General features: G+C 35.7%; 1 long non-coding RNA gene across 4 annotated transcripts in view; it reads right to left on the bottom strand.

Annotated features, from left to right (window-relative positions):
• LOC125244674 overlaps window positions 1-27,710 on the bottom strand; it is a 43,503-nt gene that overhangs the window by 10,837 nt on the left and 4,956 nt on the right. For 2 of the 4 annotated variants that reach the window (XR_007179352.1, XR_007179349.1), the window contains 4 exons: window positions 23,426-23,645; window positions 17,846-17,936; window positions 1,515-1,684; window positions 1,182-1,248 (listed from right to left, as the gene is read on the bottom strand). This is a non-coding gene — a long non-coding RNA (uncharacterized LOC125244674). Of the gene's footprint in view, window positions 1-1,181; window positions 1,249-1,514; window positions 1,685-17,845; window positions 17,940-23,425; window positions 23,646-27,710 lie in introns of all 4 variants that reach the window. The other 2 variants (XR_007179351.1, XR_007179350.1) reach the window with 2 other exon arrangements.

A 27,710-nucleotide genomic window follows, 5' to 3' on the forward strand; every position in this document is an offset into this window, starting at 1 on the left:
AGACAGAGTCTCTCCACATTTCAAAGCGACTCGAGTGAGAGCAGAACACCATTAGGAAGTTCATTTGGTCTCTATATGGAGGACAAACCATTTGTTCTGTCCTGACTTGAGGTTTATATTACACACCCTTTGCTGACTGCTGAGACTCTAGACCTGTGGGAACCAGCGATCGAACGCCCGTCTGTATAGCTGATGTCAACACACACATAAATACTAGGGGTGTGACGAGATCTCGCAATTTTAAAACATGACGATATGCATATGATAATTCATACTCAGAAAGTAGAACTGAAATGACATTCATTACTAGATGATTAGTGTAGGGCTGTCGCGATTCCTCGATTAAATTCGAGTGCTCGATTTAAAAAAAAACCTTGATTGCAATTTAACAGGAAGTGGCGCATTCCACATACAAGAACACATGAAGTGCATTACTAGATTGTTTTCTAAGGCTGCACAATATATTAAAACAGTTTAAAAATCATAATGCTATAATTTATAAACCTACACTAACACAGGAGAATACATCAGTATGTTTCTAAATATGCAAACTAAAATTTAAACCCTCGTGTGAGTTTGCATGTTCTTGTTCAAAAAAAATTACAGTGGCTGTAGCATTTCTATTGTAAATGTTAAAGATTAAGTTAACATTTGAATTAAATGTTGTTTGGCCAATATTAAACAATTATTTGATCATGCTGTAAAGCGTAACAACAACAATCAAGTCATTTCGAAGGCTAATGTTCGCTTGGGTCTGTTTTTATTACCACAAAACAAGTATCCGATTACTCGACTAATCGTCAAAATAATCGTCCGATTACTCAATTACCAAAATAATCATTAGTAACAGCCCTAAATTAGTAAATTCACCTGCATTGTTTTGCATTTTGTGACTTTCAGTTGAATAAAAGACTATATTTTGTCCTTGAAGATTTCTTAAATATAGTGTTTCTTCAATATAGTCTTGTCTAATTCTCATGAACCTAATATTGTGTATCGTCTCATTAGCTAAGTGTATCGTAACACCCATAATAAATACACATGCAGTGACAAACACTTGAAATGCCCTGCAAATCATTGCAAAAAACTGTGCAAACTAAGTCTAAAATATTTCTGCAGTGATGTTACCATAGTAAAATCATGGTAACACACATCATGAAAACCAGATATACAAAACTCACCGGCGTGATGTAGGGTGTTGTTGGAGGTTGCCATGGCACTGCTATGCGGTTGCTAGGTGTTCTCTTACTGTCAAAATATAAATATCATAGATAGATCAGATATATTTTATTCGATGGTATTCTGATCTCTAGATATGGCTCATTTTGCTAAGCAAAATTCTGAGTGGTTGCTAAATGAATAAAATGATTGGGATGATAACAAAAAAGAGCCTCTATGAAAAGCGAGAAGAAATTAAATATGAATTATTCATAGAACAATGAAAAAGAGGCTGACAAAAGAAACATCAGGACAGGGAAACAAAGAAAGAAAATAAGAGACAGATTGGGACACACATGACTAGTAACAATGTTGGCACAGCGGGCAGCACCAGCTCTGAGCTGCCAGTCTTCTACATGGCAGGAAATGAGGTAGCAGCTTCGCATCGTTCGCTGTGGGTTTCTGTGGCAACGCTCGGCACATGCACGGATGTGAGGGATGAGAAAACTCTGGAAGAGATGACACACTGGAAAAGCAGATGAAAACAGAATGCTCTGTCAGAGCAATAAATGATTTAAGACTGTTCAAAATCCTCAGGACCGCCGCTTCACTTTCTCTGACCTTGTTCTGTCGCCACTATATTTATTTTTAAGATCACTGATCTTTTTCAGTCCAAGAACTTGTTCAGATCATATTTCAAACCAAAAACAAAATGAATATCCAAGAAACTATATTTTGCATAAAGAAAATTTATATAAGTATTATTTTTGCATTGCAACTTTAATTTCATTACTATTAAGTATATATTAGCCCCCTACTAAATTCCCATTAGAATAATGCAAAATAAAGTTTATTATTAAAATGGAAAATTAAACTTTTAAATATATGTAAATATTTTTGGAATGTATACATCCTGGCAATATTTGAAAAAAGGCCTTTAATTTATGCTAATCTAAAGAACTAATAAAGAACTAATCTGTGATACAATGTGAAAATACATGCAAAACATCCTAAAAGTCCTAAAATAGCCATAATTTTATATAAAATGTATTTATGAAATAAACAGAATGGTAAATAATACCACTTTAAAAACACATTTAAAATACAAAAAATGTAATTTTAATGATGAACATGTTTTTGTCAGCTTCTCCCACTCTTCTCATTAGATTGCACACTGTCACACATTCTGTTTAAACAAGTAATAAGCAGCAAAGGCCAGACTCTGAATAACAAACGGCTCCATAAATCACCTTCTTCTCTCTGTCACATACGGACGCCGCGCACTGAGCCGTGGATAAATCACGCTTGCGGTATTCAGATTTTCCCTACGAGCGGTTTAAGAGGACACGTGTTCAGACATCATCAGTATGAATGAAGTGAGATTCACGGGCTGAACGATCAATTCATTTAGTGGGTTTGTAAAATGGCATCAATCGTGTTGTGTTTGCCGCCAGTGTGTGACACAGGGCGTTACGGGTTTGGATGCAAATCATGCACGACTGCAGGCTGCGGTGCATCAAATGTGCCATCATCGGAGGCCCGCTTCAAAGAAACAGTCAGAGGACCCCCCAATGAGAAAAAGCATTGTGTGCAATGCAACTGCAATTACTTTATTATCTCTGTTATATTTAACATTGTTATCTCATATTTCACTCTTAATAGTTTAATTAAAAATGCACCCTATCTACCACTATCCACACATTCTGTCTCTTTAACCAGAACTTTTATTACAATCACAACCGAAAACAAAAACAGCATTCAATCTTTGTCACACTCTCTTTAAAGAGGTCCTTGATTATGATTTCACTTTAACTTCAGTTAGTGTGTAATGTTGCTGTTTGAGCATAAACAACATCTGCGAAGTTACAACACTCAAAGTTCAATGCAAAGGGAGATATTTTCTTTTACAGAAATCGCTTTTTAAAGACTACAACAAATGGGTTGGTGACATCACAAACCCTAAAATTTACATAAACCCCGCCCCCGAGAACACGCAATAAAGGGGGCGGGGCCATGTTGGGCTGCTTTAGAGAAGAGGAAGAGTTGTTGTAGTAGAGTGTTGTTGTCATGCCGTCATTTTATGAAGGACTGCTTCACAAACGAGGGTCAATTCAACACAAAAGATGAACATGACGGCACATGCTAGTGGATGAGTTGAATCAACTCCACAGCAACTACATAAATTTATCCACTAACCATTCAGAAACGTCCAGTTTCATTCTAAAAGTTGTAACTTCTTCCTGAGTCTCTCCATCAGTGTCGACTCCAGTTTGAACAATGTAATGCTGCGTTCACACCGAACGCGTCTGGGGCGTCAAATTCGCGCCAGATGCGTCTAGTTGGACGCTTGAACATTTTGTAGTCAGACGCTTCAGACGCGTGTAAAATTCGCTGAATTCGCGCGTCTAGACAAAGTGTGTTTAGACGCGAATTCGCGTCATGGGAGGGGCTTCCATCTCTTTCTGCACAGATCCTCTGAATAAACACATCATCTTGTCAGTTGGAAACTGCCGGCCGGCTTTTGCTAGCGAGCAGGTGGGCTATGACCAACAGCTAAAATGCAAAGTGTTTTACAATTAACCAGATTGTCCGATTTCTTCGCTTATCCTCTTCCAGGCAAGGTCTTTTTTATTCCTGTCTCTATAAAAATATGATGACACATCATAGAGCTCAGGGTGGCCACACACAGCAACTATTATCTTTGTTCTGGTCTCCACTGCTGATCATGTCATAAACACGTTACTAAAGCAGAGTCCCTGATTGGTTAAAGCGCCGCGAATTTACGCCAAAGTTCAGATTTTTCAACTCGGGCTCAATTCGGGCGTCAGACGCTCAATTCGCGCGTCAGGCGCGTGAACGCTCAATTCGCACCGCGCCATTTGCGCATCAACGGCCGATTCGCGCCACGCTATGCGCTTGATTCGCGCCGCAGGATGACTAGACGCACGTTTACATTGACTTAACATGTAAATCAGACGCCCCAGACGCGTTCGGTGTGAACGCAGCATATGGCTGAACACCGTTACTGACAATCCTCATTTTGTCTGCGTGAGATTCTCCAGCTTTGTTGTTGTTGAGCAACCGAAGCACGAGCTGTTAAAGCTCCGCCCTCTTCTGGAAAGGGAGCGGGAGCAGCAGCTCATTTGCATTTAAAGAGACATACACAAAAATGGCGTGTTTTGCTCACACCCAAATAGGGGCAAATTTGACAAGCTATAATAAATGATCTGTGGGGTATTTTGAGCTGAAACTTCACAGACACATTCTGGGGACATCAGAGACTTATATTACATCTAGCCGTTGAGCGTACATCGGTTGTACACTCTTTATTGCAGTGCATTGTGGGATTGAATGAGTGCATTCAGTAAAATCCACTATGGTTTCGGAAACCACTAAAAATAACTGTCCCCTCAAATGGCGATTTCAGACACAGCCCAAGACTGTCTTTATAAGTGAGTCATTGCGTCATTCGTTAGACTGATTCATTGAGTAACAAAACATCATTTTGTTGCTCAGAGATGTGATGCTACTGTGGATTTGTTTGGAACTATTTTCATTGACAAAATAAAGCAAAAACAGACAATATTCTGAGTCTAAAACGTGAGTCACCTAATATTAACTTCTTTTTTATTGAACTGTTGTATGAAAAATCAATATCATATTTGCAAACATGCTGATATTCGGGAAAACAGCAGATTTGTTTGTGTGGTATTGCTTAAATATTATCAACAAGAACTCATACAGGGACATTTTTTGCCCCATATCTTCAATTTTGGGGGATTTTTATTAATTTTGGTGGCATTTTTGCACCAAGCCCCCTGGTATGTGCGGCATGATGACGGCCTCTTTTTTGAGCCCAAGCGGAGACCTTTCTGTTGTGAGGCCTGTGAAACAGGTAAAACATATCAATGGCTGAGGCTGCTTGTGTAGTCATATCTGCACATGAATTTTACACCAACACTGATAGTTTTGAGTCTCACTTGCATGACAAAATAATAAAAAAATAATTTTTAATGAATGAATTAATTAATACATTGCCCTCTCTACTTAAAAATATTGCCTCGCTGTTCCACTTACATCTTAAACTTGCAGTCAGAGTCAGTAATGAGTCCTCACACCAAATTCACTGATCTCCGATCTCCTAGAATGCCTTGAATGTTTAATTCATGGTGTTTTACAACACAGCAGTGGGCAAAATGTATTTACCCACTCTCTCTGCAGTTCCTCCCACCAGAGAGACTGTAAACAGACTTTGAATATCAAATGCTTGTCTCCTCAAAAAGAGTCCATTACATAAAAGGCGCAATCTCATATTGATGATGTATGTGCATATTTGAATATGTGCATAACTAAAGTTGTGAATACTAATTTTAGTGTAGTTTGTGAGGTTTGCAGAAATGAGGGGAAAAAAATGTATTCGCTCAGCATTGTAGAAATGTGTATTTGTCTGCTTTTATGGCCTGCCAGATGAAAACATGTCAGATTAAATAGTCAGATCACTCAGAAATTAAAAACTTCAATAAAGAGTTTGCAAACTTTGATTTGAAGCAAATAAATAAATTATATCAATATCAATAAATATTGATAAAATAAATTTATTTTCATTTATATACATATATATATATATATATATATATATATATATATATATATATACACACACACTGGATGGACTGTTGTAGCATGGAACTGTTTGGGGTTTGTTCAAATAATCAACCCTAAATATGAGCAATAACGAGAGTTCAATGCATTTCCACTTCAGCTTCAACAAAAATAACCGAACATTGTGAGAGCAAAGCAAACAATAGCAAAGTCTGACTCCTGTGATAAACAGACATACAAACAAACGTGTTTATGCAGAGCAACCATGATCCTGGTGTTCAGCGGGGAGCTCTGAGGTCTGTTTACACATTCATCTGCACTAAACTGCCATTTTAATACACTTTATCACAGACCACGACCACGTCTTCTCAAGCATTTAGTAAAACAGGGCTGTGGCTAAACCCCAGAGTGTGCAGATTTCCATGGCAACCGCATGAACTGCGACTGCGCCTGCTGAATCCCGTATTCCGGCGCCTAGTGGGCCGAAACAAAGATCTGGAAAACTCCCACCAGTGCACACTATCTCTCCAGAACACACCTGATCGCTGCGGATTACTGCTAATGAACACCAAAGCACGGCGGCAAAGCCCTCTAATTCTTCAGAGCGTTATTGAAAATTAAATGTAATCACACAAGTTTTTTAAGTTAATTGAATAGCTCTGGAAAACTTATGGATTGTGTTTTTTTTCCAGAAGGCTGCAGGTATGGGCTGTAATATCTCAGTCCCGCAGCCAGCGGAGGGTTTAGAGACAGTGAACAGTGTTTAAATCCAGGCGCATCTGTGCGGAGGTAAAGTGATGGCCCTGTGGGAAGAGAGACGTTGAATACTAATCAAGGATTTTGTAGGAAGCTTCTCTTTACAAGCTCCAGAGACCGCGGATTTAGTCAAACGTCCTCTAGTTTTCGGATCTCCAGAGACAATACTTACATTGATTAGCTGCATTCACAGAAGATCTTTATGAGACGCGTAAGATGATAAATGTCACAGTTTTATGAAGTGCCACCTGTTTATTCTACATCACTAATATATAACAATGCCAAATCACCCAAAACACCCTAACAACCACCTAGCAACCACCCTAGTAACCACACTAGCATCATTGTAATGCTGTGCGAAGAAACGTTTTCCATTGCAGTACTTCCTATTAGATTACGCTTCATATCAATCTACCTGACTAATTCTATTTTCTATTTACAGAAGAAGTACATCAGGAGCCCAAATGACTGATTGGATTAGAATCTAAAACATGTCTGATTCTCAGGGATGGAGGTTCTGATTGGCTAAAAGGATTAATTGCTGAAATGCTCAGCAAAAGATTCAGCAGCATCGCTTCTACTCCTATAAAACAATCATAATAACAATATATTTTAAATTTATTGCCACCTGTTTATATATTTTAATAAACACATTTTTCATAAAATATTCCTTAAAATTTTTTAAAAATGTATCATTTATAATTTTGTTAAAAATGATGATTTTGGTAAAATTATATTTATATTATTTAAATGTATTTCCATGCATATCTGTAAAGTTCTTCAGTAAAAACTGTAATAAAAATCTCTAATAAATTAATGGGATTTTTACTTTATGTATTTAAATATAATTATTAAAATATTTGATACTTTAATAATATTTAAAATTTATTTAAATATTATTAACTTTTCACTACATATCTGTGAAGTTCTTCAGTAAAAAATGTAATTATAAAAATTTCTCCATAGGATAAATTAATGGGATTTTTACTTATTTAAATATTATTATTAAACTATTTAATATTTAGAAAAAGAAATGTAATAAAAAAATATCTATATAATAATGTAGTTATTTATTTAAATATTATTATTATTATTAAAATATTTAATTTTAATTACTTTTTAATAACTTATTTAAATATTAACATTTCACTACATATCTGTGAAGTTCTTCAGTAAAAAAAAGAATAAATTAATGGGATTTTTACTTTAGTTATTTAAATATTAAATATTATTATTAAAATATTTAATATTTAAATAATATTTAAAAAATACTTAAATATTATTAACATTTCACTACATATCTGTGAAATTCTTATATAATAATATTATTAACATTTTCTAAAAATATATATTTATTCAGCAATAGATTTAAAATTGATACTGATTATAATCAGATCATATGATCATAAGCATATCAACATATTTATAATTTATTATCTGTGAAGTTCTTCAGGGAAACATTTTTCGGTCCTACAGAGAAATTAACCTGGTTTTACACCATCACAACACAATTCACAGAGTCAGTACAATGAACAGTATGTTATCTATATGCCGAGCTGTGATCTGTCTTCATTAGCTTTGGCTATTAAAAAGCAGTCCAGTTCAGATGCAAAAGCTGATCAAGGTCTTAGTGCATAATTCATGCTGTGAGACGCTTTAGAAAGAACTCGCCCGCTCCAGAAACATTTCCTCCAAATAGAACTTTTATCATCAGAACTGGTTTCCTCCACGGGGCCGGATGAAAGATCACATCCCTTTTATGAATTAATAACATCAAACGCTTTTATCATTCACGACCCGAAGGAGGGAAAAGCTCCGGGCCACAATTAAAGAGGCGCGGCTAACACTTGGCACGATCAAATTATGTTCAGAAGCGGAAGTCTCAATAACAAAGACAGATTCTTTATGTCCATAAATGAAGAAACTCTCTAGCAGAGCTGTCTTTTTTGTGGTTGCGAGATGTTAAGAGGAAATGCCAAGTCAAACTTTTAAGACCCTCAGGGAAAGGAGGTTTAATTAGTAGTGACAACTTCCTGGATATTGATGATATAGCGGGAGAAAACTGGTACAAGGAATTCAGCCTGATTCATTCTACTTGTCAGGAGCTTTTGAATCAAAAACTACCATTAGAGATTGTTTAAAATAGTACAAGATTCTATTGTGTGTCTGGATATGGGTGAACCTACTGAAATAAGACCAATATATGTAATTAATTATTATATTATTATGCATGTAATTAAGGCAAAGATCATACCAGAGTCATTATACAACACTTGTGGTCCCAGTGGGCTCTTACTTTCTGTGACTAATTAACGGAGTTGCCTTTTGTCAATGTGCACAGTAGTGGAAGCTTGTTTCCACCATAAAATGAAAAATACAAAAGGTAATTGCGACATTTTATCTCACAATTCTGACTTTATAACTCGCAATTGCATGTTATAGAGTCAGAATTGCGAGATATAAACAAATCTGAGAAAATCTGAATATCTGAGAAAAATACGACACAATTGCTAGTTTATTTCTTGCAATTCTGACTTTATATTTTGCAATTCTGACTTTATAACTCAATTCTGACTTTATAACTCACAATTCTGACTTTATAACTCACAATTCTGACTTTATATCTCACAATTCTGGCTTTATAACTCACAATTCTGACTTTATATCTCACAATTCTGACTTTATATTATAATTCACAATTCTGACTTTATAACTCACAATTCTGACTTTATATCTCACAATTCTGACTTTATAACTCAGTTCTGACTTTATAACTCACAATTCTGGCTTTATAAATCACAATTCTGACTTTATAATTCACAATTCTGACTTTATAACTCGCAAGTCTGACTCTATAACTCAATTCTGACTCTATAACTCACAATTCTGATTTTATAACTCAATTCTGACTTTATTCTGACCCTCATGTTGTTCCAAACACATACAACTTGCTTTCCCCTGTAAAACACAAACAGACAAGTTTATGAGAATGTTTTATTTAATTTTTAAGAGAAGGTTCCTATGAAGTAAAAAAAACACAAAAAAAAACACATGACTTCTGAATGTTCTCTGAACACTCCATTTTTTAAATGTTTAAACGTTCAAGGAACATTCCATTTGCATTCTGCAAACATGAGAATGTTACTTTTGAATGTTCTCTGAACATTCTAAAAAAAAGTAGCATATTTCAAACAGCTCAAATGTTTCAGGAAAAAATGTTCATGAACAATATATAATTAATGTAATTATTAAAGACATTTATTAAAGACTAACTTTGAACTAACATTCTATTAACGTTACTGGAAAGTTCTGAGAAGGTTCTGTTAGCTGTGACATCATGTTCAGGTTACCAGAGCTTGCTTATATTCCTCACCATTTTCTTTATACATATTGGCAGTGTGTCTATATCATTTTCTTATTTTAGCTGCTGATCTCATGCAGAGTAAGTAAGAGGAAACCAGGGCAACATTACAGCCACCACCCAACTTAGACACATCCTCAGACACACCTAGAGACAGTAACACTATCTGAGACTGAACACACACACACACACACACAGCCTTTCCAGAGGCCTAGTATGGGTGATACATCTGATACAGTTACAAGGAAAAGTTTCTTTTGTCACATTAGCTGGTTACCAGCACCGCCAGGCATAAACCAGCCAAGATCTGTGTGTGCAGCACACTAAAATACTGACCGGCTCTCAGTGGAGCAACTCCCAGTTGTGCGTCACTGTTACTGTTGTCATGGCAATTGCTAAATTCTGACACCCGGTATTTAGAGGTTTACCAGAGAAATACTGAGTGACAGTTTCATATTAAAGGAATACACTCTTGCAAATAAAGGTTCTTTATGGGTCCATGAACATCCATAGAATCTTTTCATTCCACAAAAGGTTCTTTATAGTGGAAGAATTTTCTTTAGATTTTTAGAATGTTCTTCACACTAAGAAAAAAACGGTTCACTGAAAGGTTCTTCGGGGAACCATAAATGGCTCTTCTATGGCATCACTGCAAAAACACTTTTTTTAAGAGTGTAATTACAGAGACATGCAACAAAACTGGAAAATGATTTATACAGTGAAACACCACAAAAGGCTGTATAATCTGTGCACTATATTCCAAGTCTTCTGAAGTCATATGATATGTTATATAATATTGCGCACTTCTAATGTAAAGTCATATTAACTACTTTTATGTTGCTCTTTAGTCATTTTTTTGAGCTTCTGAAGTTTAAAATCAGCCTAACATGTGAAAAAGAGCAGCTCTGAGCCAGGGTTATTATCATTAACTAAAACTAACAGTGGAGTTCGTTTGGAAACAGACCGAGACCCGTCTTTTCAGCATTCTCAGTGCGCTTGTTAGTGTGAGCACCAGGGTTCGGATGGCAGTGTTCACACTTATTCAAATGAACCACACTTACAGAGCAATCGCACTACAGTTCGTTTTAATTGAACACACCCTAAAACAACACTGCTGTTTCATGCCAGAAAGAACACACTAAGTGACTTTAACACCCACTTATCTTTCCAAAACAGTATCTGAGGTATGTTCAGAGGTTCCCCAGTGCATCCGAATAATAAAAAACATAGGGTACCGTATCGTCACTTGGATGGTTACCATGACAACCGATCATCTGTCATCTTTGCTATAGCAGTAAAGTAGGGAAATGCCATCGCAGGTCGCGAGGCGTCCACACCCACCAAATTACCAGCCTGAGAGCTCCGGCAGAATATAGTTATTAAAGGATTCATGTTTCTGTGCTGAAAACAACTTTTCCATGCACACACACTTCAGTTGCCTACAAAGAAATTTTCAGTTGAACACACACAAACGGATGGATGGATGGATGGATGATGGATGAATGGATGGATGGATGATGGATGGATGGATGGATGGATGCGGCGCAAACAGAACAATATGGACTGATCCAGTGTCACAATACACATCAAACTTACTAGAGTCAGGAAAGATGATCCCTTACTCTGTTCTGTTGTGGTTTAACAACTGTTACTGCTACGGAATACTGCCTCCTGGATTTGGAACATTCCAGAATCGATACAAAATATCCTTTAATTTATACAGAGTTTATATTTAATTTATACAGAGAGATTTATTTATACAGAGAATTTTAGTGTATGCATATATATATATATATATATATATATATATATATATATATATATATAAATATACTGAATATATGTGTATGTATATATACATACACACACACATATATATATCATTTTTGTACTATTTTTATTAATTATATAAATATTATATTAATATTACTGTACTATTTTTATTTTAATTTCAATTTAAATATTATTATAAACATGTATTTACAAATATATATATTTTTCTTTTTATATTATGATTACAATGACTTTATTTTAATGTTTGTTTTTAATTTACACATAAATGTGTTCACAAATTATATACATACATATATTTACACACACACACACACACACACATATATATAGCAAAATTAAATATTAAAATAAAGTCATTATAATCATTAATACAAAAAAGAAATATAAATATATATGCACATGCATATATACATATATATTATTTATATTGTTTAAATTTTATTTTAGAAAAAAATATTAAAAAGTATTACATTTATTTTAAAATTATTTAAAGTTATTGTTTTAGTATTATAAACTGAAATAGTGGGCTCTGCCCTGCGTTTTTGGCGCTCATTTGTCACCCTCACCTCTCAGTTCATGCAAATGCAGTTCATGCATCAAATTCAGTATATAACATTACCTTCTAATTCCATCTATATTTCCAAACCTGGTTGACACAGTTCATAAAGACATGAAAAGAATAAATACGAATTGAAATTTAATTTCACCATGGAACCCTGAGAGGCACATTTAGGAAACGAATATTAAGTTAATGTGACAGCTTATCTCTCTGGAAGGAGCTTTTATTGAAACTATTAAACTAAGTTTAACGACTGCATCTTTTATTCATGAGAATGGCAGCGTGTACGGAGAGGCCAGGAAATGAGGCCTTTAAAAAGACGCCCGACGAGTAAGTTGCTTCCCAGACCCAGAGGAAACCTTGATTTTGTGTTGTACATTATTGCATTATTAAAAATGCATGAATTATTTTCTCAATTTAAACTTACAGGTGCATGCAAGAAAAATGAGATGCTAGGGTGTTGTGAGTGGTTGTCAGGATGTTGCTGTTTACTTGCAAAGGTGTTATATATGCAAACATGTGTTCAGAAAAAATATTTAAAAAAAAATTATATATATATATATATATATTTGTGTGCATATGTTTGTGTGTGTGTGTCTCATACATGTTGAAGTAGCAGGAGTCTCATGATCAGAAATCACCGTGTAAGGAAACAGTGAAGTGCTTGTCAAACAGATCTACACTTGCAGTGACTGTAAGGCTGTACAGATCGCTGTAATGCTTATTGTCATGCATACAGACATGTGTTCTGCTTTAATGAAGTAGGAGAAATCCGCCGCGGGCCAACAACGCCTGCGATTCGCTCCATACAAAAGACTCTTTATGCACACAGAAACACACACACATTATGCACACATACACACAAGCAGCTAAAACAGTAACGGGCTAAATTTATGCTCATATGAGCTTCTTATTGTCCTGTTCACTCAAAAAAGAGTGAAAGATCTTTGTGTTTTCAAATGTTATGCACATCTATCCTTTCTATGTGAGTTCTGATAATTTCAAGAGAGAGAGAGAGAGAGAGAGAGAGAGAGCAAAAACAAAACAAAGCAATATTTAAACAAAAGGCTCGGGGGCTCGAGCACCCATGGAAATAGTTGAGCACCCAAGGAAAAACATGAGATTTTCTCCTTTCATTTTAACCAATAAAAATCGATTGCAGCTTTCAGACACTGCTTTCCTTTTGTTTTTTATAGTTCATTGGGGCAGTTTCTATGGTGTTATTTTATTGACAATTGTGGAGAGCGCATCCATGTAATTCGCGAGCACGAATCTCTCTTCTTCTCGAACGTGGATTTCTTTGACTTTCGCACTGGACGCGCTCAAACTTTGTACTGTCACGAATCTCAACATGCTTTTTCCCTAGAATTATATTTAATTAGGCTATTTAATGTTGCCAGAAGAACAGACTTCCACGACTGAGTTATGAAATAACAGTTTAACTTGTCAAGAAATTACAGATGGATTAGTAATCTTTGTTCAATGAGACACCATTTTCAAGCTGATTTTAGTCAGCCAGTTCTCTGGTTATATTATTTAATAGTTATTTAAGTTAAGTGCTTATTGTATATAGGTATTTTAGCCCTATTTTATTTAGTAAACTAATGATCATGCAGTTCCTGCGTTTCTCTATAACTTTTGTGTAATGAATTCATCAAAAGCACCATATAATTTTGAAAATACTAACACCAATCAAAGCATTCACCGTGCTCTCCTAGCTAATTAAGTGCTGAGACCTATATATCAATATAACAATACAAAAAAGGTCTGCACTCTGAAGCACTTTAATCATGGTACGCAGGAAATAAGATGACAAACGCTTCGCCTTCATCAGTGTAACAATTTCACTCATTCTCAATAATAATATAGAAAATGCACTACAAATCCTCAGGTGATCATGATCATAATTAAAGCAATCAGATAATCAAATAATCAGTCCAAAGACTCCAGTTTAAGTCCATCTGAAACAACAAATGACAATTAAAGATAATACTAGGAATAATCACACATCTGTCAAAAAAAAAAAAAAAAATCAACATTAACGTCCACATGAAAGATATAACTCTGAAAAACAGACTAATAATTCCCAGGACTCCAGAATAGCTCTATCAAAGAAAATAAATAAATAAATAAATTTGGGAACAGCACATCAGGCAATATTGCCGTTCATAAACATTGTACCCAAAAAAAAAAAAAAAAGATGAATAAATAAATAATTGGGAACAATAACACAGGCCCCTGCCTGTGATGTGTTATTGTTCCCAAATTTATTTGTTCATTTATTTTTATTTTCCTTTTTATGGGTGAACTAACCCTTTAAATCAAAACAAGGGAATGAATTAGTGCAACATGGCCATGATTTACTAAAGCAAGGGAAAAAATTAATAAATTGTGGGAATGAATTCTTATTTTGTGGCCACAATTTAACTTAAATGAGAGAATGAATTCTTAATTTGTGGCCATAATATATATATTGTTTACATCATGTGCAGGGCTCTGTACTGCTCAGTATGCAGTATGGCAGTTTTCCCTACTGAACACAGTCTCCTCTCTTGATTTATTGACTGGACTCTTTTCTGTGTGTTGAAGGGTCACTGTACGCTGCGTTATATTATGGCTCATGGCCATGAGGGCCGTTCCAGTCCGACCCATGATGACCTGCTGATAATGGCCGTCATTTAGCTCTGTGTGCTTAGCTCTGTGTGCTTAGCACTGCGGTTAGCACTCAGTTCGCCATGTGACATGGGCACCGTTTCAGATTTGACAGCCTGTGTCTCGAGGCCTCCGATGACGACCATATGACCCGATTCCATCCCAAAAAACTTCAGAGCGGAGGCCAGGTGCAGTCAGCCTTCAGATAATCGCTGTCCCTCTGTAAGAGTTAAAGTGGCACAGGACTACAGTACACATAGTGTAGTGTTTGTTAGCCGTGTGCCACTGAGACGGACATGGAGGGATGAAACAATCTGCTGTGATAAACTCTTTTACCCTGAGGCATCGAGAACAAGGCTCTATTGTGACCACGTGCTTCCATACGCGTGGACGTCATGCATTGGAGACGTCAGGGTACGAAAGCAAATTAGGAAATAATTGCACTGCAAAACTTTTTCTTACTGCTTTGATATTTGCTTATTGGTAGCACTTTATCTTGATAGTCCACATTAGACATTCTACCAACTAAGTAACTTTGCAACTACATGTCAATTAACAGTCATTAGAGTATTAATAGACTGTCTGCTTCATATATGCTAACACTTTATTTTGATGTACTTCAACAGACATTCTACTGACTATAAGTAACTTTCCAACTCCATGTCGACTTATTTTACTAACCCTAACCCTATCAATCTACTAATAATCTAATGAGAGTTAGTAGCATGTCTAAAGTGAACAATTGGAATAAAGGGTAACCTGCTTATCTATTGAACGACACTCAGATATTGTATGAATTACTGTACTGAACACTGAACAATGAATGATCTCGGACAGGACGGCGGATGTATCACTGTTCTCCGTCCATCCGGAACGCTTCGCCTCGCTTTGTGAGAGAAAGAAAGAAAATTCAGAGTGATAAAAGTGTCATTGTGACCTCAGAGTAACAAAAGAGGAGACGGCCAGCATCCAGAAGAGAGTCAGATGTCCACCAGATACTGCAGCACAAGAGAGCGTCTGTCTGGGTAAATCACAAATGAGCTCTCACTAATATCTCACTTGTTTCTCTTTGTTAGCAAGGAAATGAGAGCAAATGGGACATAAAGTCAATGTGAAATCAAAATGTACCTTCTTACTACATTTTCTTGGTTGCATTGTGAACCATTCATAAGTGCATGTTTTTTTATGTCTTCATAATCTGCATAAAACTTTCAACAAAACAAAAATCAAAACAAAAGTAAAATAAAATAAAATAACTAAATATCTATGCAGCTATTTTTTTAGTAAATACACATTCTATTCTGGAAGTAATGGCCACTTTTCGCAATCAAAAAAAAAATTAAAAAAAATAATAAAATAAAATTAAAAATAAAAATTTAAAATAAATCAAATCAAATCAAATATCTATTCAGCTATTGTTTTAGTAAATTCAAATTTTGTTCTGGAAGTAATGACCACTTTTCGCAAAAAAATAAAATAAGCAAAAAATAAAATAAGAAAAAGTCATTAAATTAAATATAAAAAGAAAACAGCATAAATAAAATAAAATAAAATAAAATAAAATAAAATAAAATAAAATAAAATAAAATAAAATAAAATAAAAAATAAAATAAAATAAAATAAAATAAAATAAAATAAAATAAAATAAAATAAAATAAAATAAAATAAAATAAAATAAAATAAAATAAAATAAAATAAAAATATATATTCCGCTATTGTTTTAGTAAACTCTCTGGAAGTAATAACCACTTTTCGCAATCAAAAAAATAAAATAAAATAAAATAAAGACATTAAATTAAAAAAATAAAATAAAATAAAATAAAAATTATTTTTTTTTTTTTTTTTAATTTAGCTCCATTCTGGAAGTAACAAACAATTTTCACAATCCAATCAAATCCCTCCCAGTTAAAAGTCTGCAATCAAAAGTCAGAGATCTCAAATATTTCTCATCAGATTCTCCAAAGACCAAATGATCTGAGCTGCTGAAACATCTTAGACAAAAACGATGCTTAAATGAGACATAAAGGCAGTGTAAACGGCATTAAGTCCTCTGGCCAGAAACGCAGAAGGGGGAGAAACAGTACTGTGTTTGTACACACAAGCACACACAATAATATCCTGCGGTCTTGACCTTGAAGATCTGTTGAATGGCTCTCGCTTTTTCCAATAAAATCTACAGGCTGCAGCTCACACAACAACACCAGACACAAAAACACACAGGCCGTCTCGTCTTGTCTCTAGCCAGCAGACAAACAATTAATTGTTGCATGTGGAGACAATGCAAACAGCCAATTTGCAAATCTCAATTATTCAGCTGCTTCAAGCACGCTGAAGATAAAGCATCTATTAGAAGAAAAATGGAGGTTCGTTAACCACTAGTTAACGAGAACTAATCGGAGACGACAGCAGGGTTAAGAATCTAAACAAAAACTCAGAATAAGCATTGTTCGGCATGTCGAGGAATGTTGTGGAAATCGAGATACTAATATCTCCATGTGTATTTAACAGATCCTCATCTGAGCTCATGAATATAAAAAAGCATGTTTACATTCTCTCGGCGCTGGCCGGATAAACCCCGTCTAATCGCTAGTCATCACGCATCGCTGAAACAATGGGTTCATAAATTATTCCACGTTATTCATCAACCAGAGGCTTTAATTGCATGCAGATTAAATAATTGCATATAACTAATATCAGGAAAGATTATGACAGGTGTCAGATCTCTAGAGGATATTTCGTTTTCCCAGCATCCTTCAAACGCACAGCATAAAATATCAATCATGTTGAGAGGGAAAGGTCACACGCCTCCATAACCGAGTTTAACGCTGGCCACACAACAGGAAAAAATGAATCGAAGATGACAAGAATGAAGTGTGATGCAAAGAAGACAACGGCTATGCTCAGAATTGCATACTGTGCTTCCAGTGTGGAGTATGTATACTGTTTTTGTATGCATGGAATACCTGCAGAGATGGTGCTGCACATACTACAGCAGGAGGTAATGAATGTCACGTTTAATACGGCTTCATCTGTTCAGGCTGATGGATGATAATGCTGCTGAAGACACATGGAGAACACAGACTTACTGTACAGTATACGCCATCCTGTCTACTATTTAAAAAGAATGTACGTATAATCTCTAGAGTTTCAGAAGACATCTCCACAATCTCAAAAATTTGCAAAGGAAATCAAATGATACTCAAATGCAATGAGAACTGGGGAAAATGATGGTTATTTAACACAATTACATCGCTGGAACCAAATACTGTGCTGCTTCTTCATTCCATGCTGGCAGCAATGGATAAAACATCCTCACACTTCACTGAGCTGCAAACTCTGTTAAAAATGCATCATACAGAGACAGGAGAGCATGGGGAGGGTTATATGGACAGGCGTTATTCCTCTGGGCCCTGTGGAAGAACAGACATGAACTGAGAGATTCACCAGCCCTCCTGCATTAAGACACAACCAGCGTCTTCCAGCTCACTTCACCAGAACATCCCTAGAGATCCAACATGCTTCTCTCTGCTCAGCCATATAGACCATAACATCACAGAGACTTGAGGTGTCTCCATTGATTTTAACTAGTTAGAACACCCTAGCAATCACCTAAACACCCTAGAACAAAATAGACCACCCTACCAACCACTTAGGACACCCTAGCAACAATCAAACACTATAGTTGCGTCCCAAACAACGCACTATACACTATGCACTTATAAACTATGTACTTATGCACTATGTACTCATCCATGTAGCGCATGAATTGTATACGGTTATTTTGTCATTTAACATCGGAGTCTGATACCCTCTCCCCCTCCACTATGTAATTAAAGCTGCGACAGTTGAGTGTACATGAAGTGTCCAACGTTCCACACTTCGTTTTTTCCGTTAATTTAATGCATCATCTGGGTATTTAAAGTGTACTTTTTCTTTTTGGAATTTTCAGTGTGAACACACTACTCTCACTATTTGTACTTAAAAACGTCATAGAATAGTACATAAGTACGCGAATTGGGACGCACCTTATAACAACCATCCAAAACACTCAAGAACAACACAGAACACCCTAGCAACCACTTAGGACACCCTAGCAACAATCAAACACTTTAACAACCACCTAAAACTCTTAAGAACGACTTAGAACACCCTAGCAACCAGTTAGCAACAATCAGACATTCTATCAACCACCCAAAACGCCATAGAACAACAAAGACCACACTACCAATCACTTAGAACACCCTAGAAACAATCAAACACTTTAACAACCACACAAAACACCCTAGCAACAATTAACAACCACCCAAAACACCAGAGAACAACAAAGACCACCCTACCAACCACTTAGAACACCCTAGCAACAATCAAACGCTTTAAAAACCACCCAAAACACCCTAGCAACAATTAAAAACCACCCAAAACACCATAGAACTAAAAAAGACCACCCTACCAACCACTTAGAACACCCTAGCAACAATCAAAAACTACAACAACCACCCAAAACACTCAAGAACAACACAGAACACCCCAACAACCACTTAGGACACCCTAGCAACAATCAAACACTTCAACAACCACCTAAAACACTTAAAAATGACTTAAAACACCCTAGCAACCAGTTAGCAACAATCAGACATTCTATCAACCACCCAAAACGCCATAGAACAGCATAGGCCACCCTACCAACCACTTAGAACACCCTAGCAACAATCAAACACTTTAAAAACCACCCAAAACACCTTAGCAACAATTAAAAAACCACCCAAAACACCGTAGAACTAAAAAAGACCACCCTACCAACCACTTAGAACACCCTAGCAACAATCAAACACTACAACAACCACCCAAAACACTCAAGAACAACACAGAACACCCTAACAACCACTTAGGACACCCTAGCAACAATCAAACACTTCAACAACCACCTAAAACACTCAAAAATGTCTTAGAACACCCTAGTAACCAGTTAGCAACAATCAGACATTCTATCAACCACCCAAAACGCTATAGAACAACATAGGCCACCCTACCAACCACTTAGAACACCCTAGCAACAATCAAACACTTTAACAACCACCCAAAACACCCTAGCAACAATTAACAACCACCCAAAACACGGTAGAACAACAAAGACCACCCTACCAACCACTTAGAACACCCTAGCAACAATCAAACACTTTAAAAACCACCCAAAACACCCTAGCAACAATTAAAAACCACCCAAAACACAGTAGAATAAAAAAAGACCACCCTACCAACCACTCAGAACACCCTAGCAACAATCAAACACTACAACAACCACCCAAAACACGGTAGAACAACAAAGACCACCCTACCAACCACTTAGGACACCCTAGCAACAATCAAACACTTTAAAAACCACCCAAAACACCCTAGCAACAATTAAAAACCACCCAAAACACCGTAGAATAAAAAAAGACCACCCTACCAACCACTCAGAACACCCTAGCAACAATCAAACACTACAACAAACACCCAAAACACTCAAGAACAACACAGAACATCCTAACAACCACTTAACAACAATCAAACACTATAATCACCACCTAAAATACACAAGAACTTAGAACACCCTAGCAACCATTTTTAAACCCTAGCAACCACTTAGAAGAACACCAGAGCAACAATCAATCAAACACTACAACAACCACCCAAAACACCATAGAACACAGAACACCTTACAAACCACTTAGAAAACCCTTGCAACAATCAAACACTCTAATAACCACCCAAACACTCAAGAAAAACTTAGAACACAGCAGCAACCATTTAGAACACCCTAGCAACCACTTACAACACCATAGCAACAATCAAACACTGCAGAAACCACCCAAAACACTCAAGAACAACACAGAACAACCTAATACCCAAGAACAACATATAACACTATAGCAAATACTTAAAGCTAGCATAATGGCAGCACGTTTTGCATGGGCAAACGGCACACTTGTTTCTTCAGAAAATACAAAAGCCTAGGAGTAACCAAACAAATCCAGCAGTTGGTGGTTTGAGAAGGTTTTCCTGGCACCGAATCAGAAATACAGGATGCCAGTATGTGCCTGTAAAGCATCCATGTGTTCTCCACTCTCTGAGCAATGAAAGATGCTCCCGCTGTGCCTCCTCCATCTCACCTGTGGAGACAACTCGCACAAAGGAGTGATAATTACCTTCTTCATCTCACACTCGGACTAAAACACAGCTGCAAAAAAAACACTCATTTATCACTCAGCAGAAGCAAAAATAAAGAATACAACAAATCACACATTCAAAACAGACAGCTCATCAACGCAAGAACTTTAATTTGCTTTCTGGATGCAAGGTTTTACTTAGGAAACTGATGTCATACTGTCTGTTTTCTCATTATGTGCTCTGATTGTCTCTTCACTTCCAGAAAACGTGTGACAAATTACATTTATTGTCTAATAAAGTGAGTTGTCTGCGTGTCTGGTAAGACAAATGAACAAAGAAATGACATGTTCTCATCACCCAATGTTTTCATGAATCCTCAAAGAAAAAATGAATCAAAAACACGATCATTATCAGACTAACATCTCAAAGTCTGGTTGTTTATGATATGTATAGAGAGCAAATGTTTTATAAATCAAATTAATGTGTGTTAACGTGCATCTTTGCTTCATTTACAGTTGTTTACTGATCTATTAGAGCAGTGTGACTATGTATAAAACTGAGCCATAGTTAAAAAAAGATCGTGTGAAGATGAAACTTCTGAAGGCGTCTGATGTCTGCCGTTTATGAGTTTACAATCCAGCTGATCCACCGTACAGCAGCTGTGGGCCGAATGTCATTTAAACACAGAAAACATGTGGTACACGTGCCTCGGGCCCAACAGATACTCCAGTCTATTAACGCTGAAGAGGAAGTGGATGATAAATGGACGTTTCTGTAACATAATTATTGTCCTTTAACACAATCGGTCTCATGGACCGTTCCTGGTATTGGTGCTCTGTGGCTTTAGGCTCCTCCATTATCTGCCCTCTTACTATGAAAATGTATTTCAGAAGGACATTTTTATTGCTCAGATGTTACTTTTTCGTAGCTCAAGAGACATAATGGGGCTCTCATTTATCATTTAACTTTCACAGAATATTCTTTAGGCTCCTTGACACAAATTGTGTTGACATAAGGAGTGAATCTCTGGTAGGAACATGGCGAGTCATATTTCACCCCAAAATCACAATACTAGAAATAAACAATTACATTTTGCATAAATAAAATTAAGCCAATTTTTAGGACCATTATTTATTTTTTCATGACAATTAAGCACATTTTCCTCAAAAATTCTTATTGCTGTAATGCAAAAATTTAAATAAATTCATTATTTTTTCAAACATATTACATTTATTTTATTGTTTTGGAAAGGGTTAAAATAATATAAATATGAAAAAAACTATGTAAAATATTTCATATAAAAATAATTGAATTTATACATGAGGGACTGTGTGTGTTTGTGTGTGTGTGTGTATGTGTGTATATATATATATATATATATATATATATATATATATATATATATATATATATAATGCATATATATTTACTTAATTTTTAATGATATATTTTATAAAAATAAATAATATTTTTAAAGAAATAATTTAAAAAAAAATAAAATTAATAAAAAAATCAATTGTATTAGAATAGAAAAAAAACATTTTGCTAATTTTTAGGACCATTAGTCATTTTTTCATGACAATTAAGCACATTTTCCTACAAAATTCTCATTGTTGTAATGCAAAAAATTAAATAAATTAATTTAATAATTGTAAATAAACATTTTATAAAATTTGATTTTATAATGAAGTATAAATGAAGTATATTTTGCAAAATAAAATTAATTAAAAAAAAAAAGTGTAGACAGCACAGCACAGATAATCTGATGAGAATTTCTTTTGGGATATTTAGATCTCTGACTACAGGATCTAATCGATCTGAGCACAATTTGAGATCTCTTTTTAAGCTATCAAGGAGATGTGATTTCTGGAGGGGTTTTTTTTTTGGTCTCATTTTATATTAAGTGGCCTTAACTACTATGTACTTACATAAAAAAATAAGTACAATGTACTTATTGGGTTCATATTGAATTGCAAAACACTATTGCCACTATTGAGGTGGGATACGGGTAAGGTTAGGGAAAGCTTTGGTGGAATGGGTAGGTTTAAGGGTAGGGGTAAGGTGTAAGGGATGGGTCAACAGTGTAATTATAAATGTAATTACAGAAATTAATTACAGATGTAATTACATGCAGGTGTTTTTAAAATATAAGTACAATGTAAAGACATGTATGTACACAATAAGTGCATTATATCAAATGATTAATTTAAATGTAAATACATAGTAGTTAAGGCCACTTAATATAAAGTGGGACTTTTTTTTTTTTTTGCCCAGGAGAAACATCTCCATTTAATCTGAAAGCAGAGAAACATTTAAGAGATTTGCTATATGGATTCAGATGTTTTCTGGAAGATTCTCAGATTCTGCGACCCCTGAATAAAACTGAAACCCACCATAGGAGGTTGTGAGCAAGATGGAGGTGCTAAAGGAGAACCAGCTTGATGAAGCACGGCTTCTTCTGGAGTTTTACTGTTTCTATAGAGCACAATCCTCAGGATCCCTCTGGGCCACACACAAGCACACACACACGATCCGACCTCCCCCTCGCTGTCTGACAGCGCTCCATCAAACCCAGGCCGGCCTCTTGCTCTTTGTTTCCATAGAAACGGCAGTCTGTGGAAAAGTACAAAGAAAAAGATGGAGTGAAAAAGAAGAGCAAAGACAAACAGGAAACAATAGTTGCTGTGAGAGGAAACACTGTGATATTACACACACACTGTACTGAGAGCCTGATGCATCTTTAACACTGTGGAGACTGTTGAGGATTGAGCCCAAGTGCAGATTTTTTTTTTTTTTTTTTTTTAAACAAGAATTCAGAACATAGATCTCAGACTTGAAACTAGACTTTCACTAGTTGGACAAGAAACTAAATAAACCATGAAAATATGAACATAAATCTGAACTTCAAAAATAAAAGATTTGACATGAGAACAACTCAAAAAAACTCCTTGCAAATTACTCTTTGCAAATTAAGTTAAATGCGAAATGTTTGTTATTGCATACTCTACAGTTTCCCTATAGTATTTTTTTACTTTCCTGAAAAAAAATTATATACTATATATTATATATATATATACACACACACACACACACACACACACATATATATATTTATGAAAAGAAATTAGTATTTGACATTTTTAAATGAAATAATATACAACTAATTGCACTAAAGTAGTAACAACAAGATTTTAGATCTTAATGTGTGTACATTTCTCTATTTCACCATCGTTATAGTATAAGCAATACGATAACAAGATAACTAGATGCCACTTGCTGAATTAAACATGCATAAAGAGATTGCATTCTACTGTTAGAAATGTTTGTCAATGCATATTGCATACTTTTTCATATACATTATATACTACACAGAGTGCAGTACAGTATTCCATTCCATCCCTGTTAAAGCTAATGAAATGTCGACACGATAGCCTCGTGGGCAGCGCCGATATATAGCACTGTTGCACTTTGGGCAACCCGAGTTTGAGTCCAGGCTCGAGGATATTTCCCGATCTCGTCCCCCTCTCTTTCTCCCACCTTGCTTGCTGTACACTCCATACTATCGTATCATAATAAAGGCAAAAATAAATCTTAAAAAAAAGTGTTAGACCCTAAACATACTCCATACAAGTACAAAAAGTATGTCCGACAGGACTGTGTACTTGCACACGTGTTTGTGTACTTGCATAAAGTATTTTTTTCTGGCCTTAGTATATATAGTAGCAACATTATCTGTGAGTAAGTGAAAGAAGCAAGTGTGTGAAAGGTGGAGGAGCAGAAGTGAGTTTATTGCTAGTGCTGATGGGGCGTCTCTCTCTGTGATTGAATGGCGCCTGAGATTGTGCTGAGATGAGCCACAAATCTCCTTTCGGCTCAGCACGTCTGACAGCAGGTGCTGAAAGTGTGTGTGAGTGTGTGAACTTCATTGCCAGTTCTTCAGAAACACACACTCTCTACCAGGACACTGTGATATTGAGAGCATGCATGTACCGTCTTCCTGTTTCGCAGTGAATCTCTGTCTAAAAAAAATTCTTAGTATTTTAGATTTGTTTTACAGTATATTCTTAAATCAAAATACATTTACTTGAGAAGCATAGTCACTTAAGGTATTAAGTATTGTGTTCTAAAAAAATCTAAATTAAGTAAGTTACTTTAAGTATACTTAAAGCAAGATAAAAAGGGAAAATTAGTTTTATTATTTTAAGCATAATCCCAGCTAATAGGGAATGTTCTCAGAACTTTGGCTAACATTGTGGCAAGGTTCTCTCAAAGTTATGAACAAACATAGCATTAATAGAACGTTCATTCAAAGTTATCTAGTCTTTAATAATGTTCTCAAAACGTTACCACAAAAACATTATTTATACTTCTTTCATGGAACGTTTTTTTCCTGCAACGTTTTAGTCGGACGTTCACCTAACACTTTTTAAACGTTGCTACATGTTTCGGAATGTTCAGAGAATATTCAAAAGTAACGTTCCCATGATGTTTGCAAAACGGAATGTTTCCTTAACATTCGCATAACCAAGAAAAAAACATTTTTAAAACATTTAAAACATTTTAGAACATTCAGAAATAACGTTCCCACAGCTTAATGGGAATGTTAGCAAAATCTTTTTAGAACATATTATTATTAGCTGGGAAGCCAATTCATTTTGATTAACTTTTCAGAAAAAAAGACTTTATATCTTGTAATTTTGCTTCTCAAGTAATTGTATTTAACAATGCTTAGATATTTTTACTAGCAATCATTTTTAGTATCACGTGTTGGTTTGTTAGTGCTCTGAAGCGGCCGGTCGTTTGGTTCGAGCGGGGTGTGAATGATCTAACTGTCCTTAGGAACACGAGACTATGTGTTTGCAGCTGGAAGTGTTGAAGTTTTTTAAGGGCTCTTGGCTGAGGCACATCATGCCCTCTAATCTCCCAGCATGCACGAGGACGCCACCCTCACCGCCCCTCTAATCCACTTCCTGCGCTTTGATCCCTGATTGGCAGCATGTGGTGTGTCTGAGAGAGGTTCTCCTCCGGCAGCGGGTCGATTGTGACGGTACTGCCAGTTTACTGTATTTCACAGTGTGACTATTTTTGATGGGAAACTAAACAGCTGTTCTAAACACTAGTGAGCTGCCTGGCTGCCATATATGAGATAACTGCAACAGCAGGCCCTTTTTATGAATCTCTTAACACATGAAATGTAATTTACATGAGGAGGGGATTCACATTTATGTCTTAATGCTACTTAATCTACACAGAACCAAAATTGTAGACCAACCCGGCTCCTGGAGGCCCAGTGTCCTGCAGAGTTCAGCTCCAACACTAATCAAACACACCTGCTAATCAAGGTCTTCAGGATTGCTTAGAAATCACAAGCTGAAGTAGGCTGGATATAAACTTTAAAGGGCAGTGGGCCTCCAGGAGCAGGACTGAAGACCTGTAGACAACAATACAGTGCACAACATAAATGAGTACACACATTTTCTTAATGATCACTAATACAATTAATGGAAAGATGGCAAAACTAAAACGCATTAAACATATACTTAATAAAAACAGAGAAATATATGTCATTAATATCTGTAAAATAAGTTTAAATGAAGGGTTGCAGAAATGAGTACACCCTATAGTAGACTTAATTCAACAAATGTATAATAATCTAGTACTTAGTACGTCCTCCATAATTTCAAGTATACTGCTCTGACCCTTCTTGGCACAGAGTGTACAAGTTCATGTCACATCTGTCCTGTTTAATTCCTAGATGATGTGCTCCTTAAATGCCCTGAGCAGTCGGATGCTGTCTATTTAGGCTGCTCACTGCGGTTTGGAACAGAGTCACAGTCTCATAACATTCCGTTGGAGTCACTTCCTCACAGTCAGACGGCTCACACCTTCAAAACAAACACGGTTCTCCTGCAGAACCAGCAGTGAGTCAGCTTTATGACCATTTCCACGGTATATTCACTCATACCCGACTGCTTATTTAAACACAGATCTCACAGTGCGAAATCAATCAGCAATGAACGCTTATGACAGAGCAGCGTTATCTTCAGATGATCTGAGATCATCTGACCCTCAACAAAAAGCACATGAGTCCTAATGATGTCTCCCCTTAAGCGCAGATTAAATTAAGATGTTTCACATGACTTTTAAAGGAATAGTTCATCCTAGTGGAAGTGTATTCATCCATGTTCATAAAAAAAGTATAAGTATTTTTGTCTAATTTTTCAGTTAAAATATCTAAAAAATACTCAAAACAAGATTGATTTAGTTTAGAGGCAACACTCCATAAGATATTAAGACTTGCTTTATTCACATCTTTTTAATAAGTGCAAGATATTTTTCACTTATAGACTGTATACATTCAAGTCTTAAAGGGTTAGTTCACCCAAAAATGAAAATTCTGTCATTTATTACTCACCCTCATGCCGTTCCACACCCGTAAGACCTTCGTTAATGTTCAGAACACAAATTAAGATATTTTAGTTGAAATCCGATAGCTCCGTGAAGCCTCCATAGGGAGCAATGGACACTTCCTCTCTCAAGATCCATAAAGGTACTAAAAACATATTTAAATCGGTTCATGTGAGTACAGTGGTTCAATATTAATATTATAAAGCGACAAGAATATTTTTGGAGCGCCAAAAAAACAAAATAACGACTTATTTAGTGATGGCCGATTTC

This window comes from Megalobrama amblycephala, linkage group LG14, assembly GCF_018812025.1.
Source record: "Megalobrama amblycephala isolate DHTTF-2021 linkage group LG14, ASM1881202v1, whole genome shotgun sequence".
NCBI lineage: Eukaryota > Metazoa > Chordata > Actinopteri > Cypriniformes > Xenocyprididae > Megalobrama > Megalobrama amblycephala.